We start from the raw sequence: 17,136 nt of genomic DNA on the forward strand, positions 1-17,136 counted from the left end.
AGCTTTCCTGCGGTAACTGTGGATCAAGCACACACACCACCAGAGCCCAGAACTGTCCAGCTAATGACCAAACATGTCGTAACTGTGGAAGGAAAAATCACTTCGCAAAAATGTGCCGATCTGCCCCCTCCAGGTCGGATGGACACACTCCCCGTGGGTCACCCACCATAATTCGCCCATTTAACATCAGGGCCCATGCAGTTCAAGTCAGGTACAGTGAATATAAACGAAGTGTGTATTCCCCTGCTGCTAGACACAGGTGCAAGTGTCTCCCTGCTGAATGCCAGTACATACCATAAGTTCTTCCATTCCCGTACACTGTCCACGCCCACTGCTGTCCTACACGGGTATGGTAACTCAAAAATTGACCTGTTGGGGTCCATTACAGTGACTGTTAGGTATGGCACCAGGGCCTTGCCCTCCTTTGTCTTCAATGTGGCCCGATGTGGGACGAATTTAATGGGGCTGGATCTGTTTATGGCATTGGGATTTTCACTCATTGATATAGGGGGGGGGGCTGCCATCATGACTGTCACTGCCGGACCGCATCAGAAATGGTCATCACTGTTTGAAGGCCTGGGCTGTCTGTCTGCCGTTGCTCATCAACCCCTCATTGACTCCTCGGTGACTCCGGTCGTCCAGCCACTGCGCCGTATTCCTCTGGCCCTGAGGGATGGAGTGTCCGTGGAGCTGCAGCGGCTGCTGGATGCCGGTATCATTGAGCCGGTTGATGCTTCACCATGGATTTCAAATCTGGTTGTGGTCAGAAAGAAAACAGGGGCTCTGCGTGTCTGTGTGGACCTCCGTGCAGTGAACAAAGCAGTCATCCCAGACAGATATCCGTTGCCCACGTCTGAGGAGCTCACAGCACAATTTCACGGCTCCACTGTCTTTTCAAAACTGGACCTCAGAGAGGGCTATCTCCAGGTGCCCCTCCACCCTGAAAGCAGAAACCTGACGGCCTTCGTTACACACCTCGGTGTGTTCCGCTACAAGAGAATGCCTTTCGGCCTTAGCTCCGCCCCCTCCTGCTTTCAAAAGGTCATGACCTCAGTGCTGGCAGGTATACCAGGTGTTGTTATTTACCTCGATGATGTCGTGGTACATGGTGCTACTACTGCTAACCATGACAGTTGCCTGCAAAGTGTGTTCGAAGCCCTGGCCAAGCACGGTCTAAGCCTCAATGGCAGCAAATGAGTTTTTGCGGTGCCGGCCATTGAATATGTAGGCTTCCGACTTTACACTGAGGGCATCTCTCCCCTTCAATCTAATGTGGAGGCCATCCTCTCCGTTCCCGAACCGACCTTGGCTGCCCAGCTCGCTTCATTCCTGGGCATGACGGGATACTACATGAAGTTCATGCCTCAGTATTCAGCCATAACAGCCCCACTGCGCCAGCTGCTTCGGAGAGATGAGCCCTGGGTCTGGTCTCCAGAATGCACCAAGGCAGTCCGAACGCTTAAAGCTCAACTTACCTCACCACCAGTGTTGGCACATTTTGACATATCCAGTTACACCCTGGTCACCTGTGATGCCTCGACAGTGGCGATAGGGGCTGTACTATCACAGGTACAGAACGGCGTGGAGAGGCCTGTTGCATTCGCCTCCCGGGCTCTGAACCAAAACGAACAAAAATATTCAGTTGGGGAGCGGGAGGCACTCGCTTGCATGTGGGCTTGTGAGAGATGGCACCTCTACCTTTATGGCCGCCAGTTTACGCTGAGAACAGACCACCAGGCCTTGACAGCACTGCTCTCCTCTACTGGCACCGGTCACAAGCCGCTGAGACTGCATCGTTGGTATGACCGCCTACGCCAATACAACTATACTTGTAGTGGCAAAAAACAATGCTTAGGTTTTTCCTGTAACCCCCTGTTTTCTTCCTATTGTTTTCAACCACCTGGAGAATGCGGGTGCAGGGTCAGACTCGCGGCCCGAATCCAAGAAAATCCAAGAATGTTGTTGTTGAAGGCTTGTCGGTATTTATTGCAAATAAATATAAGGTACAAAATAAAGTTGCAAATTGCTTTAAATGTCCATAAATATGTCTTTAGAGCGGAGTTCAGCTTTCTCCGTATAGGCCAAGCTCCGGTAGCGCAGATCCAGGCCGAGGTCAAAGACTGTATCTGCTGGCACGCCTTCTCCTCATCATGCGCTACACGCCCCAATTTATAGGGTAGCACCCTCTCCACCTATAGAAGGAGCACTCTCCAATGCAACGAAAAAGACAACTATAAGTAAATTATGAAACCAAAAATAAACTCAAATGCGGCTCCTACACACCGGCCCCTAATTGTTCTCTATAAAATCAATTTTAAAATAAATACAAAAAAAAGGAGCCAGATATCAATAATCTTGTAATGCTTTTAGAAAAATATGAAAATATTTAGGAAAAATATGTATACAAGTATACATTACGTTCCTTAATGGTGACCTTTAGGAGGCACCGGACACTCTTCAGTCTCCAGAATTCGGCACAGCTTGGTAATGGGCCTCTCAAGGACTGAAGTCTGTGTCTGGAGCTTAACGGACCAGACCAGCCCCTTTCGATCAGGCTTGGTCTCAAGCACTCTTCCTAATGGCCATGATCCTCTAGGAGCACTGGGATCAACCACCAGGACAAGGTCTCCAACATTCAGGTTCTTCTTCACTGCAGTCCATTTTTGCCTTTCCTGGAGTAGAAGAAGGTATTCTTTGGTCCATCTATGCCAGAAGAGATCAGCCATGTACTGGACCTGTTTCCAGCGGCGTCTGGCATAAAGGTCTGATTTCAAAAAGGTTCTAGGAGGCAGAATGGGCTGGGTTTTCAGCAGGAGGATGTGGTTTGGGGTCAGTGGCTCTAGGTCATATGGATCTGAGGACACAGTGGAGAGAGGACGGTTGTTTAGGATAGCCTCTACTTCACAGAATAGAGTTTGAAGACCCTCATCATCGATGGACTGTTGATGGAGTGTGGAGTTCAGCACGTGACGAACAGATCTTATAAACCTTTCCCAGACTCCGCCATGGTGTGATGCGGCTGGTGGGTTGAAACTCCCCTTGATTCCATCAGGAAGCAGGGCATCTTGGATCTTCGCCTCATTCAGTGTCATCAGAGCCTTCTTGAGCTCCACCTGAGCACTCACCAGGTTCGTTCCGTTGTCAGATCTGATCTGCTTAACCTGACCCCTTCTGCAAACAAATCTCCTCAAAGCATGAATGCATGAGTCAGTGTCTAATGAGAAAGCTACTTCCAAATGAATAGCTCTGCTGGACATACATGTAAACAGAACTCCATACCTTTTGATGGTGCTTCTTCCTCGCCTCACTTCAATCGGGCCAAAGTAGTCCAATCCGACATTGGTAAAGGGAGGGAGATCAGGTAGGATTCTTTCCAGTGGCAAATCTGCCATTTTCTGCTCACCTGCTTTGCCCCTCACACGTCGACACATGACACATCTTGATAGCACCTTTCTTGCTAAGGAGTTGGCCTTACTAATCCAATATTTCTTACGGAGCTCTGAGAGCATGTGGTTTCTTCCACTGTGACCACAGCGTTCATGAATGTGTCTTAAAAGAAGAATTAAAATATGTGACTCTTTGGGCAAGATACAGGGGTGTTTAGTTTGATCAGGCATGGCAGATTTATGCAGCCGGCCACCTACTCTTAAGATGCCTTCATCTAGCACAGGATCGAGCCTACAGATCCTGCTACTCCTTTTCACTTGAGGTGGGGTCATTTGCAGTGTTGTAAATTCAGCTGGGAATGATTGTCTCTGGACATAAGAGATAACTGATCTTTCTGCCTGTGAGAGATCTTCCACTGTGAGGAGCTGTCCGCCGGGCTTGGTCCTGAAAACCTCAAGTTTTGGGCTCACCTTTTGGGTGTTTGAGCGGGTAGTGACTTGATATGAAGGAAAGTCCTTTTGTTTTTTGACTCTCAGCATCAAGGCATTTTTCAGCTTGAGGTACCATGCCACCGCTTTAAGTAGCTTCATCCAATTTGAAAAGTATGAAATGAGCTGGTCTGTGGGTGTTTCAGTGTTCACCACCGTTGTAAACACAGTAGTGCCTTTCCTGACCTCTGGATCGTCCTTTAACACTGAGCCCAACGCCTCCACCACTGGCCAACTTCCCTCAGGCTTCCATAGGAACTCTGGGCCATGCATCCACCTCCTCTGCTCCATGAATTTGCCTGCACTCAATCCTCTTGAGGAATCATCAGTTGGATTGTCCTTGCTTCTTATGTATCTCCACTGAAACAGCTCTGAGTTGTCCCGAATCAGCGAGACCCTGTTTGCGACAGACGTCTTAAATCTCGCAGTGTCACTTCTAACATACTTAAGTACGGTTTGACTGTCAGTCCAGAAAACTGAGGGCTTTAAGGCTATATGTAGTTCTCTCCTTAGCATTTTGTCCACCTTTACCAACAATGCTGCAGCGGCCAGCTCCAGCCGTGGTACTGTGATGTTCTTTAAAGGAAGGACTCTGGACTTTCCCAGGAGAAAAGTGACATGTACAATGTCCTGCTCATTAGCTTGTCTTATGTAGCTCACCGAGCCATAGCCACTCTCACTGGCGTCAGCAAAGTGGTGTAGTTCTGCACATTTTGTTGTTCCATAGCCTTTTGGTTTCAGACAACGTGCAACACTGAAGATTTTTATTATTTCTAAAGTGTTTGTCCATCCCTCCCACCTGTCTACTACAGCTTGGGGCAAAGGTTCGTCCCATCCAAAGCCTCTCTGGAAGAGCTCTTGTAGCAACTGCTTGGCGGGGAGAATGAGAGGAGCAAGAAAGCCGAGGGGATCAAAAATGGAACTTACAACAGAAAGTACGCCTTTGCGGGTATGTGGCTTCAGGCTTAAATTGATGTTAAACTGGAAATGGTAAGAGTCCACGCACCACTGCAGTCCCAGGGTTCTTTCAATGGGTAGGCTGTCTTTGTCAAGATCCAGTGTTTTGATTTCCTTTGCCCATTTTTCTTTCGGAATGGATGCTAGAACTGCCCGGCTATTGCTGACCCATTGAGTTAGCTGGAATCCACCTTTGCAGCATAGTGCAGTGAGGTCTTTTACTAGCTGGATGGCTTCAGATTCTTTGGCCACTGACTTAACACAATCATCCACATAAAAGTTGTGCCGTATTGTTTCAGCTACGTGAGGGGAAAAACAGCTTTCATGGTCATCAGCAGTTTTTCGTAATGCAAAACTTGCACAACTTGGGGAGGACACAGCACCAAATATGTGCACAAGCATATGGTATTCCTTTGGGTTTTGACTGGTGTCACCTTGTGGCCACCACAGGAAGCGCAAGTAGTCCACACCTGATTTCTCTACTCTAACCTGATGGAACATTGACTTAACGTCCGCCATAATTCCAATGGGTTCTTTGCGGAATCTCCAAATGACTCCAACAAGAGAATTGGTCAGGTCAGGTCCCTGCAGTAGCTCTGTGTTGAGGGATACACCTTGGTAAGTAGCTGCACAATCAAACACCACTCTAAGTTTCTTCTTTTTGGGGTGGTACACCCCGTGGTGTGGTATGTACCAAACCTTTCCAGGTGCCTGTATGAGTTCTTCCTTTGGGACCTCCTCTGCATAATGTCATTGATAAATGCAACATATTCTTGCTTGTATTGTTCATCCTTTTTCATTTTCCTTTTCAGAGTTTGGAGCCGCTGTTCTGCAACTTGACGATTGTTAGGCATGCTGACATTAGTTTTCCTAAAGGGCAACTTCAGATGGTAATGTCCATCTTGTAAGACCGCCTCATTGGCTATCTCTAAAAACCTTCTGTCCTCAACTGACATTTCGGTCTTCTCCTCAGATGCTATCTCACTGAAATCCTGATTATATTGTGAGATCAGAAGCTGTTCTAGACTTGCGACCGATATCCTATTCACAGTCACACTCTCTGCACTGCCATCAGCACTTCTCAGTGGCCCGTTTACAACCCACCCCAATAAGGTTCTAACTGCGTAGGGGCCCCCACCTTGACTATTAATAACCTCCCATGGTTCTATGCACTTTGGAGCATTTGTGCCAATCAACTAAAGGTGTTCGAGTCGTGACTCACTCGGATCTTTCACCCGTGTCTTTAAATTAACCCATGAGTCGCGAGTCTCTAGTATCATTAACTCGGATCAGTTGAGTCCTACTACAATTCAATCTAAAACGATAAACAGGGCCACACAAACCTCTTGCAACATTAGCTAGCCTCCTAGCCCTAGCCATCGTCTGCCAAAAATGTAACAATTTCGTAGGCAACCACAACTCCACAAATCAACTGCAACTGAGTGAGCAGGCAGTCCGAGATAACTGGTTAACTTCCCGCAGAGCCGGAAACATTGCAGACTCACAGACCATGGGACTCAGATTGGAGCGGCTGAGTAGCAATCCGGGTTAGTCGGATCAGCCGGCCGGTTAGGCTACGTTGAGTACGAGTCAGTCGAATCAGCCGGCTACGTTGTCATGAGTGGATCTGCGAGAGCGAGTAGCTCCTCCTCGAGGTGAAAAGCAATTCCACAAAAAAAGCCATTTCTTTCACTTCTGAAATAACATTCAATGTTCTGCATGTAGCCTAGACATAATTCGATTTGGTGTATAGATGTAGTATATTAAAATGCAATTAGGTCGTGCACTGCACGCTCATGGAGCTGCTTGAGTAGCCTATCTACCCGGGTCAGTCGAATCAGCTGGGCGGGCCGGTTAGGTTGTTATGAGTGCGAGTCAGCCGAACCAGCCGGCTACGTTGTCATGAGTGATCTTTAGAGTAACTCCTCGTCAAGGTGAAAAACAAATCCACAACAAAAGCCATGCTTTCACTTCTGAAATAACATATGTTCTGCATGCATAGCCTACTTTAAAATGCAATTAGGTCGCGAAGACAGTCCGAAACATTGCAAGCTCTGTATGGAGAGTAGGCTAGCCAGTCGGATCAGCCAAGCGGGCCGGTTACGTTGTTGTTATGAGTGCGAGTCAGCCGAATCAGCCGGCTACGTTGTCATGAGTGGATCTTTAGAGGAGTGAGTAACTCCTCGTCAAGGTTAAAAGAAAATCCACAACAAAAGCCATGCTTTCACTTATGAAATAACATATATTCTGCACGCATAGCCTACTTTAAAATGCAATTAGGTCGCGAAGATAGTCCGAAACATTGCAAGCTAGGAGAGTAGCCAGTCGCCAAGCAGGCCGGTTACGTTGTTGTTATGAGTGCGAGTCAGCCGAATCAGCCGGCTACGTTGTCATGAGTGGATCTTTAGAGGAGCGAGTAACTCCTCGTCAAGGTTAAAAGAAAATCCACAACAAAAGCCATGCTTTCACTTCTGAAATAACATATATTCTGCACGCATAGCCTACTTTAAAATGCAATTAGGTCGCGAAGACAGTCCGAAACATTGCAAGCTCTGTATGGAGTTGCTTGAGTAGGCTAGCCTACCTGGGTGATTTGGATCAGCCGAGCGGACCGGTTACATTATGTTGTTATGAGTGCGAGTCAGTCGAATCAGCCGGCTACATTGTCATGAGTGGATCTGTAGACGAGCAAGTAGCCTAGTTTCTACTCGTGTCAAGGTGATAATAATATAGGCCTAATGAGAATAGTAGGCTAGTAGTAGTAGTAATAATAATAATAATAATACAATAATAATAATTTATTCACTGCAGGGCATTTCTACGTTCCTGTTTCTATGTCTACATTGAAAGTCAATTGCTTAGGCTAGGTTAAGACAATAAATAAACAGTCTGGCTCAAACTGCTTTCTTTCCCGTGAGTGGGTGGAGGTTTTGATGCTATATTAGGCTACTTTATATTATATTATATGATATTATATTAGGCTACCTAACATGATATATGGGTGATTCTCCATGGTACTTTTTGGACCTGAACATTTTCAGAAAATGAAACATTTTTAATTAAAATATTACTGGCATAATTTGTTTCCCCAGTATGCCTAGATACCTGACCTGAAGTTGGCTGTGCTGATTTTTATGGAATAATATGTATTTTTTGACATTTTTCCAGACAATGGCAAAAGCAATGGTCATTTCCACAACCGAACAAAAACAAGCCAACCTGTCTACCTATCACTGCCATGGAGACAGATGTGGAAAAGACGGTCGTGGAAATTACATTTTCCCACTTTCCCTCTAATATCTCATGTTTGACTAGCCTGTTAGTGTTAGCAGTAAATAATCTCAAATTACACCTAATGAAATTGTAAAAATCCAGAATTTTTCCCATCGGAATGAATTATGAGCGGTTCAGAAATGACGTACAATAAACATACTCGCGGTATTTCTCATATTTACCTTGATCTTTCATTCAGCCATGTGGATCCCTCTGGAGTGTCAGTTGCTATGGTTACTGAGTATACAAATCTAGAATACTGAGCCTGGGATTGCATTTTATGCAGAGGTGTGGAAATGACGGTGAACCCAAGGGACAAGTGTTTAACATGTTTAAAATATGCCAAATCTAAAAGAAATATAAAAACAAATAGTAGATTTGAATGAATTGGGTTATAATGCATACTTTCTGTTTGAATTTAAAATTATATCAGTATTAGATTTTAAGTGAGATAAGGTCAAAGACCCAAAGTCTGGCCTAGGGACAGAGGCAAAATAGTAAAAAACGCATATAAAATGTCTTATATTTTATAAAAAACAACATAATTGAACAATGATTTTTTATATATAGGCTCCCCTAAATATGTAGTAAGTGTGAAAAAAATAAAAAAGTGGAAATGTTTTTTATTTTTTTAAATATATGTCAAGGACAGAAAAAGTACCATAGTTGGAGAATCACCCATATATATATATATATATATATAGCTATGATTAATAGGCTAATAATATTAGTTGCCTAGTATTAGCTGCATATAATACCTATTAGAATAGATTCCTAGTAGCCTACTATTAGTATATAGTAGTGGTAATAAACATTGTAGCAGAGTAGCATTAGACCTAGGCAAATGTTCTATTGTTAACAAAACAACAACAAATAATTAATTATTATAATATAGGCTACCCTCTCTGTCAATAAGATCAAAGTTTCTGAACATGAGCACCAAAAAGATGAACAATGTGTGGATGCACTTTGACCAGGAGAGCAAAACTCTTAGGCTAAATGCAAGTACTGCAAAAACCTGGTTTCAAATCATGGAGGATCCACATCCAACATGAGAAGGCACTTAACGAAATGAAGCACCCCACTGCACTGCTTGAACGTAGGACTGAATTTCTTTGCGATTTAGCAATACTGACTCAAGTGACTCAAGTGACTCGTTCAACCCGGATCAGTTTAGTGAGTGACTCAGAATAACCCGGATCCTTAAAAGGAATCGAGTTTGACAGGCCTACAATCAACAGCTCTACCTTTGAACTAATGCTGGGAAGTTTGACTCGACTTAGATACTTCCATTGCGCTAAGTCTTTCTCCTTGGGAATGCTGTTTGTGGTAACTGGCATTTCTTTTTGAGTGAAGAGATCAGGAAGAGGTAAGAAGTTATTGCTGTCCAGTGCTGAAACTTCCATTCCAGATACAACATGAGTTGGAACAGACTTTTCTTGATTCATTGTGCGTAGAAGAATCTGTGTTTTTCTACCCTTCAGATTGAGCCGAAGCATAAGATCCTCGGAGCAGAAGGTGGCGGAGGATCCAGGGTCCAGGAGAGCATACACCTGTAAGACTTGGCTGCCCTTTGCTGCCTTAACCTGAACTGGGACAATGGACAGCACACTCTCTTGGTCTCTGGCCCCTATATGACCACATAACTCTGCTGATGCACTGCCTATAACTTCAGAGGGTCTTTCTGCCTTTTTGATGGTACTATCTTTGACCTCAATATGTAGGACACTAGGGTGAGCTTGCTTACATACTTTACAGCTGAGGCGCCTTTTGCAGTCTCTGCTAATGTGGCCTGTGGAGAGACACCCAAAGCATATGCCTTTGGTCTTTAAAAAACTGAGCTTGTCTCTATGGGTTATCTTTACAAAGTCTTTACACAAATCTAATGTGTGTCTTGAGCTACAAAAGGGGCAAGAAAGATCAAACTTTGTCTCCTTTTGGGCAATAGCTATACTAGTGGCAAAGCTACTGCCAGATGACTTTGTGGCCTGTGATTTGACTGGGGATCTAGCCTTTCCTCTACTAGTCGACTGATCTTGAAGATCACCAAAGACTGGATCAGCTGCTATGCGGGCTTGTTTTTCAATAAAGCAGACTAAATCTAAAATCCTTACCCTACGATTACGTTGCTCTTGCAGTTCATAAGCCTTGTTTCGCCATCTCTCCCGAAGCTTGTATGGTAGCTTGAGCACAATGCTTCTCATATTGGATACTGTATCCAGCTCCTCCATATATTCCATTTCCTCCATAGCATTGCAGCAGCTCCTAAGGAACATGGCATAATCCTGTAGTGATTTAGAATCCTCAGATTTTATTTGGGACCAGGATAGGGCTTTTTCCAAGTAAGCACAAGAGATCTTGTAATCGTTTCCAAAGTTTTCCTTTAGTAACTTCTTTGCTCTCTGGTAGCCTCTATCTGGGGACAAGTACTCACAGCTCTTGACTAGCCTTTGTGCTGGGCCTTTAGTATATTGAATAAGAAACTGCAATCTATCTTTATTGTTATCAGTTTTGCTTTCAATCATATTTTCAAAGGAGTGAATGAATGACATGTTCTCAAGAACTTGTCCATCAAAGAGTGGAATGCTACCTTGCGGTAGTGTAGACAGAAGTTGCTGTTTCATAAGAATCCTTGTTAATTCGCTCTGATTCTCCAGAATTCTGATCACATGGCTTTCCTGTGCTGAACTGGGTGTAGGAATTTGCCAATGAGGTACAGTGGACTGAGTGGCTGGGACTGAACTTGCAAATGACTGGGGAATGACAGGGGGAACACTGTGAGCTGAGGTCTGCTGTAGTTGTGGCTGGATATCACTTCTGGCCCTGGGCTGGACAACAGGTCTGCTGTGATGTCTATCTGGGCCTAAATTAAGAAGTGGAAATTGAACCTGAACACCTGGTCTGGTCCTCACTACTGGGGAAGTTCTGTCATGGATATAAAGTGAGCTATCAAGCTTTTCATCCAATGGTACATGTCTAACTGTTGGTACTTCTGTCTTCACTTCATCTGCTTCTGCACCTAACACAGGCATCTTAAATGTGACATCAGACTGGGCAGGTTTATACATTTCCATTTCAGCTTCTTTCAGATAATTAATTTTTGCAGTAGTGGCTTCAATTTCAGAATGCAACTCTAAAGATTCTCTCTTTTGTCTTAGCATATGCTCTTGCTCCTCAATTGCATGCATTTCTTGCAGCTTTGCAGCTTTAGCTATTAAAGCTACTCTATCTGCCTCTGCACTAATACGCAGTGATACAGACGATGTATGTGACCTAAATGATTGTGCATCAATATCCTGAAGATCTGCATTTGCATTGTCAAGCAACTCGAGAGGAAGAGATTCTTCTACTTGGAGGACAGAAGAGGAGACTTCAACTATGCTATGGGAACCTGGGTTCTCTATGGCTGAAATCCATTTCTCAACGTTAGCCATGAAAGCCGTTATCTGTACACATCTAGGCTGATACCATGATTCGTGGTCTTCCTTATTTGCTTCCTCATCCAACATTTCACTATATGAGGCATGTACGGCTTTGAACTCTTCAAGAAATTCATTAAACTTAATCATGTTTTGTTTAACTTCATCAAGAAATTCCGAACTAGTCATTAAATCATTCACAATGTTCATTCTCCTTGTTACATGAGACATTTTTCCTCCTCTAGATGAGCGCAATTGCGCGACAGTTTCACTCATGTCCTTAACAGGAGTTGTTTCTTCTTCGCCTGAATCGGCCATTATTCTCAAAAAATAAAGTTCCAAAAATCACAGAAAGTATTTATCTTACTTCAGTCAATGCAAAAGGTTCTCAAAAATGTAGAAAACAGTTCGTATTATTTCAAAAATCAACGTATCGTTGAGTTTCATTCATTCGAGTAAGGCCGCGATTTCACCGCTCTCAATTGTTTGTCCACGCTTTAATAAACTTGAAAAGAGAAAGATCACAGTTCATCAACTCCAAAATTCGTTTCTATATCCTTCAAATAATATTTCCAAACGAAAAATATTTCAAAAATGTTCACTTTGAAAGCACATACCTCCCCCGAAGTGTTTCTTTGTTTGGCCTGCCACGCTTTAGGCCGACGTTTCCTTTGCTTTCAGATCGCGTAGTTCCAACATAAATCCTCCAATATAGATCCAAAAAGGGAGTCTTTAACGAAGTCACAGCAAGTCTTTGACGAAATGTAGTGGCAAAAAACAATGCTTAGGTTTTTCCTGTAACCCCCTGTTTTCTTCCTATTGTTTTCAACCACCTGGAGAATGCGGGTGCAGGGTCAGACTCGCGGCCCGAATCCAAGAAAATCCAAGAATGTTGTTGTTGAAGGCTTGTCGGTATTTATTGCAAATAAATATAAGGTACAAAATAAAGTTGCAAATTGCTTTAAATGTCCATAAATATGTCTTTAGAGCGGAGTTCAGCTTTCTCCGTATAGGCCAAGCTCCGGTAGCGCAGATCCAGGCCGAGGTCAAAGACTGTATCTGCTGGCACGCCTTCTCCTCATCATGCGCTACACGCCCCAATTTATAGGGTAGCACCCTCTCCACCTATAGAAGGAGCACTCTCCAATGCAACGAAAAAGACAACTATAAGTAAATTATGAAACCAAAAATAAACTCAAATGCGGCTCCTACAATACTCTACAGTTTACCCCTGGCTGGGATAATGTCATTGCAGACCTTCTCTCTCGCTCAGTTCCTGCCCAGGCCCCGCTCACCAGCGTCAATCACATCGAAAGGGAGATTATTCACATGTTACACACTCCGCTTGAGTCCACGGTCACTCTACAGGAACTGAAGACAGCTTTAGAACAGGATCCAGTCATCTCCCAGCTCTGCACCTACATTCGGCAGGGATGGCCAAGGGAATTACCAGAGGAGCTGTTAGCCTTTTCTCGTGTCAAGCATGAGCTCTCTTGTTGGAATGAGACATGTGTGGCGCGTGGGCTTTGCACTGTGATTCCAGGGGCACTTCGCGCCCGGGTGCTGGCCATGGCCCATGAGGGCCATCTGGGCATAGTGAAGCTTAAACAGAGATATCGCAACCTGGTGTGGTGGCCAGGCATAGACAAGGACATTGAGGCTCTTGTAAAAGAATGCCCAGCATGCCTGGTGAGTGGGAAAACCGACCGCCAACCCCCACCACCCCTGCAACCTCTAGCCTGGCCCTCAAAGCCATGGGAGCATCTGCAACTGGACATATGTGGCGAGATCCACGGTGCCCCTCACTATCAGCGGTTCCTGGTCGTAGTGTATGATTTACACTCCAAATGGCCTGAGCTGACCACTACCGGCTCCGTCACCTCCCAGGTCATTGTGGACTTTCTGGAGTCCCTCTTCTCCCGCTGGGGCCTCCCACAAACCATTACCACAGACAATGGCCCACAGTTTATATCTGTGGAGTTCACTTCATACCTGGAGAACAGAGGGATTCGACACATCCGCACAGCTCTGTATCACCCACAGGCAAACGGCGGGGTGGAACGCTTCCATCAATCCCTAAAAAATGGCATCAGAGCACATCAGGCCCAGGGCTGTTCTTTTAAACAGGCCATATGTCTAACACTGCTACATTACCGTGCTACCCAACACTCGACCACAGAGGTCTCCCCAGCCTCACTCATGCTGGGTAGGAAGCTACACCTACCACTGGACAGGCTCCGCCCCACCGCAGTCCAGAACACACTTACACTAGTCACAGCCTCAGTCACCTGCCATCAGAAGCGGATGAAACAGTGGTTTGACAAGAAAAAGAGGGTCAGGGTGCCAGATATCACGGTGACAGACTGGGTGAGAGCTCGCTGACCACACAGGGTTAACAAGATGGCCTCATTTTGGTCCACTCCACAGCAAGTGACCCGACGACTTGGACCAGCCACATACCTCCTTGATGATGGCACCCGTTGGCACGCCAGCTGCCATCGGAAGGTGCCAGCACCTCCTTCAACGTCATCGCAGGGCAGTGAGGACATGATGCCACCTAGAGCGGAGCAGGAGGACTTCATACCTCAGTCAGCCGCACAGCCTGAATATACTCCCTCGTCAGCACACCGAGTGCCTCCATCACCATCGGCACTGCCTCTGTCCCCGTCCCCAGCAACCACACCCCTGTTCACCACACCCTCAGCTGTGTGTTCTCCACGGCCAGTGCGCGCGAGGGCACGGCCCGATTACCTGAAGGACTTTGTTTCTACCTTTCATATTTGAACCCCCCCCCAGAGAGGGGAAAATGTTATGTCCGTTCAGGACGCACTTACATGTATCTGTGTTCGCTTGGTAATGCCTTGCTGCATGTTGAGTATGCAGCTGTTTTTGTCTGAAATTGTCAGTTTCGGTTTGTTGAAAGTAAAGTGAGTTGCGTGCATAAACCTCTCCTCCAGTGTCCTTTTTATACACAACATACTCATGACTTTACTCAAGTACATTTGACAGGCAAATATTGTACTCTTTACTCCACTACATTTCTATCCATAACTGTGAGTACCAGTTACTTCTTCTAAAAAAAAAAAGGAAAAAAGAAAAATCTCAGAAACCTTCAATTTGTTGTTTCCCTCTCAAACGTGATTGGATTGTGCAGGCGCCACTAATTGGGACAGCCTATCAGCAATCACCTTCAGCTTTCCGCCAAAGTCAACTCCATGGTCAGATTTAGATAAGGATTAGATTCCCGGGAATGTGCCAACCTGTGGCCCCACCTCGCCAGACTATTTAAACTTTCTGAACAAGTTAATGATAGTTTTCGCTTCAAGTGTTTCAATTACAAAATAGTATTTTGTATTTGAAATATGTATTTTAAATACATGTATTAGAAATACTGCCCATCACTGGCAACATGGTAAAAAGATGAAAATGACTTGATTTACTTTCAATTCCTTTGACATTCTCCAAGGTATTAACATTAACATTTTTCATCTCCATATAGGACGTTTCTGTACATAAATGTAAGCACTGTGGCAGTAGTAATGCAATATTTCGAAAATGTAGGCTACTCTTGTACTCTTGATACTCAAGTACTTTTAAAAACAAGTACTTCAGTACTTTTACTTAAGTAGGCATCTGACTGTTGTACTTTTACTTGTACTTGAGTAAAATTGAGCAAAGGGTATCTGTACTTTTACTCAAGTAGCCTAATAAAGCTGTGTACTCTGTCCGCCTCTGTTGAAAACACATTGATTGTCAAATAATGCCATAGACAAGTAATTCATTTTCAGTGATATCGGTTAACAGTCATGAAAGAGACGTTCAAACGTTGCAGAATACAGAAAAGTGCACAGGTTGAAAAACTTTTCTCCTGCATATGAGGGTGCTGATCTTTAGCCTGAATCGCCAGGGTGCTAACAGTGGAACGTAGCAGGGGGGGCGACAATGTAGGCCTAATAAGGTAAAATCTGAATCTCACTATGTCACAGAATCAGGGGAGCCCTGAGCTCATTTTCCCGCAATAAGACGGTCATCACGGGGTGATTTGAGGCAGTGACACTTGAAATGCGTAGTCCAATTTCTGTATAATAACCTGTAATAATAATAATATGTTTTTACTAGAAAGCCTAATTGCTTTATTGTAGGGTATAGTTTTTTCCGTGAGGCCCGGTCGGAATTATACCGCAAAATTTTATTATTTTCCTGTGCGGTCCAGCAGCACTGGGAAGTAGCCACGTTGAGCTACCCCACACATTGAGCCCAGAACCGATCTGCACACTGCAGCCAGGGGCTTCTGCGAAGGTAACACACAGTCTATGGACATGGGGGCGACATATTCCTATTTTGCCCAGGGCACAGGATTGCCTTCCGCCGGCCCTGGTTGCTAGGGTAGATATGGTGATAAATATAGCAGTTGGTATGGTAGCGGTTGCTAGGTTGTTGCTAGGGTACACTGAAAAAAAATACTTGTAGAATTTACTTAATAAAATCCTTGTAACAATTTGCACTCAGACTTTCTAAGTACATTTTAATGCTGTAATATAATATATGTAATAATATAAACTAACTTGCCAGTATCAAGTTAAATGTAGCCCTACTTACTTAAGCTTAACATTCCTGAAGATATTAAGTAAATGTTACTTAATTATTTCCATACAGGATCACGGTCATCAAAATATTAATTAAATCATACATGTCTGTAATATTTACTGTTATGAAGTGAATAAGTAGATTTGACTATATTTTTGTTTTAAATTTTCAATTAATTAGTTATATTGAGTTGTTTTACTCACTATAATTATGTAAATGTTGCTTATTTTCTTTTGATAAATGTTATCATACATTTAATATACTTTTACCACATATCACACAATTAAAATAGAATGCAATTAAACTGTTTATTTTGTCAACCTTAAACAGGTTCAAATCACCTCAAAGTCTGGTAACAAGTACTCCACTGTTACTACAAGTTTGCATCTGGAAGGTCCATCAGTTCATTATGTTACTGTAGATGAGCTGAGATGTGGTGGAGTTTTTTTTTTGGGACAGCTTAATTCCATCAATTTCTAGGAATAGTTTCTGAAACACCTAAAAAGTGTAACCCAGTGTTTGGGGGGTATGCAAGGTTGAGGTCATAAATCAGTCCCATAAGCAGTGTGCAAGCTTTAGCAGTGCTGCTGCATCCTTGTAACATCTCTTTGGATACAGCCACTGGATCCTCTCCATTAGCACCATGGACAACCAGGATCTTGAGAATGTGTTGCGTGGCATCACTGTGACGGTCCTCCTGCATACAATTTACAAGAAAAAAGACAATTCTGTTGAGAGACAAAACAGAATTTCTTCAATCATTCATTCAATGAATCATTCACTTCATTGCCAGACAGTAAATCACATTAAGTTGATTGAGAGCTGTGAACTCAGCACTTCAAAGCAGAAGGCTGGAACAACATTACCTACTGGAATGATTTCTCCCTGGAAAGTAAAGCAAAGAACACTCACTCTGTAGCTACATTTGGGGACCCTGCTAATTGACGGATTTAAAAAATAACCTGGCAATCTTCAAAAAAATGATCTTCTTTGCCAAGGTACAAAATGAGGCTGTGGATAACAGC

Source organism: Alosa pseudoharengus, unplaced genomic scaffold, assembly GCF_046254945.1.
Source record: "Alosa pseudoharengus isolate Yale_2024_CS ecotype anadromous, Long Island Sound unplaced genomic scaffold, YU_APseudo_1.1 YU_APseudo_1.1_scf_20, whole genome shotgun sequence".
Classification (NCBI taxonomy): domain Eukaryota; kingdom Metazoa; phylum Chordata; class Actinopteri; order Clupeiformes; family Clupeidae; genus Alosa; species Alosa pseudoharengus.